Below are 2,191 nucleotides of genomic sequence, written 5' to 3'. Positions count from 1 at the left end.
TCTATATAAGTATCACATAAATGGCTATGTTCAGCCATCTGAACGTTGTTGGCACGGCTCCTGCCTGACCCGGCTGTTCCTATGGGACGCCCTCAACTTGATGGGAACTGCAAAATCCTCCCAACAACTTCGTTAATTACACGGCCGTTTGGCACCTGAGTCTGAGCTCTTGCAACAACACTGCCATTGTCCACATCTGCCTTGGGGTTTCCCAGCTCTCTGCAGGGCGGTGAGATGTATCCAGAGGGGCCTGGCCATGACCCATCCACTCTCCCCGCCGTGTACCCTCACCCTGGCTTTGCTGGGCTGGCTGCCCGCAGCAACTTGCTGGACCCTTCAGCTGCACCCAAGCCCTGGCTGGTGTCCCTCACACTGGCATCCTCCAGGGACACTTCTGTTCAGACTGGACAGCTGGTGCACAGTCATGGGCTGCACTTCTGGATGCCCCTTCGGATGCTTCTATGTCGGTGTCCATTTCCACGGTCGCCAAGCCCAGCTCCACAGGTGAGTCCACTCCACTGGGACCATGAGTTTTTGCACCAGAGGCTGCAGCTACGAGCATCTCTGGGGGCCGGGGGGGCAGGGAGGTATGGGAAGGGTCAGGGCTTCCGCCTGAACCCTCTGCATGATTAGACCCAGAACCAGTGAGCCTCAAAGAGGCTCTTAGGACAAACATCCCAGGTTATAGTTCTTATTTGTCAAAATAAAACATGCACATGAAACAAAATAAGATGCGAGGAAAAGCAAAGCAGCTGCCAGTCCTCCACTCCCCACTCTGTGCACTTGCCTACCTGCCAGCACCTGCTGCTACAGCACAGGGCCGAGCTTCTGAGCCCACAACCTGGGCATGTGCCCTTGACTGTAATCAAACCCGGGACCTTTCAGTCCACAGTCTGACACTCTATCCACTGAGCAACACCAGCCAGGGCCACAGGGGCTTGTCTTTAAGCATGACCGATTTTCTGCCGGGCCGGCAGGGCTTCGTGTTTGAGCATCAACCTATAAACCAGGAGGTCACGGTCGGATTCCCGGTCAGGGCACATGCCTGGTTTTCGGACTTGATCCCCAGTGTGGTGCATGCAGGATAATGCCTGTCAATGATTCTTTTATCATTGATGTTTCTCTCCCTCTCCCTTCCTCTCTAAGATTAATTGGAAATATATATGGGGGAGGGAGGGAGAGAGAGAGAGGGAAATATTCTGTGAAACAATGTAAGTGGAGAAAGGTAAGGTTGTGGCACCTTGGACCTCAGTGAAGCCAAAGGTAAAGTGACAATGTCCCGACCTCCCATGGCAGTGGGTGAGCAGATTCGGATGCTGAGTCTTGGGTGGGGGGACAGTCAGACAAGGAGAATTGGCCTTCATTTTGTCCTCTGGAAGCCTGAAGGCACCGCTGAGATGAACAGTTGTGGCCAGTCCTCCTTCAGGGAGGGAGGCTGCGGGCTGTGGCCAGGCAGCTGGACACCCCTGTCCTGCAGGTCTTGGTTGTGCTGTGTGTGAGCTTGGCCCTTCCTCCCTGCAGTGGGCTGTGGCCTTTCCTTCATGCAGGGCTCCCTGTGCTTGTTGTGTCCCATGGACCCCTGTGGTCGCTGTGCCCTGAGGTCCCTCAGGGAGGAGATGGGTCTGAGGGTCTGGCACACGGGAGCTCCTGGTTTGCAGACACCCTCAGGCATGTTCCCCATGGGGTGGAAGGCGTTGCTTGGTGCCCACTGGAGACCAGCCCAGTTCTGATGTAGCCCCTTCTACAGCCTCCTGGAGCTGGCTCCTGCCCTGTCGACCTTTCCCAGGCCTGTGCCTGCTGGGGAGCTGAGCGAGCCCCTGCTGTCCAAACAGGAGGCTTTCCTAGGAGGCACTGGGTTCCTTCCTCATTCCTGGATTCACTCCTGCCTTCGGAGTAAACAAGTTGGCCAAAGATGAGCTTGAGGGAGTCTGGCAGAGGGCGCCTGCATGTGTGATGCTGTATTGTCTTTCCAGGTGCCATGGTCTGACAGCCAGGCCTCCAGCGATGCCTTCTGGGTGGCCAGGATGCTCCTTGAGCTTTCGGGGTGCAACCTGGGCTGAGCTGTCCCCGGGAGCCAGGCCAGCATCCCAGGGAAGACAGGTGTGGACATTCGACCGTTCAGTACAAGTTACAGAGCCTCATCATGATGAAAAGAGGAGGTTCCCGCATTCCCTGGGGGTTCTGCTGGGAG

This window comes from Myotis davidii, unplaced genomic scaffold (genome assembly GCF_000327345.1).
Source record: "Myotis davidii unplaced genomic scaffold, ASM32734v1 scaffold2130, whole genome shotgun sequence".
Taxonomy (NCBI): domain Eukaryota; kingdom Metazoa; phylum Chordata; class Mammalia; order Chiroptera; family Vespertilionidae; genus Myotis; species Myotis davidii.
The sequence above is the reverse complement of the archived record's forward strand: the minus strand, read 5'-3'. Positions refer to the sequence as shown.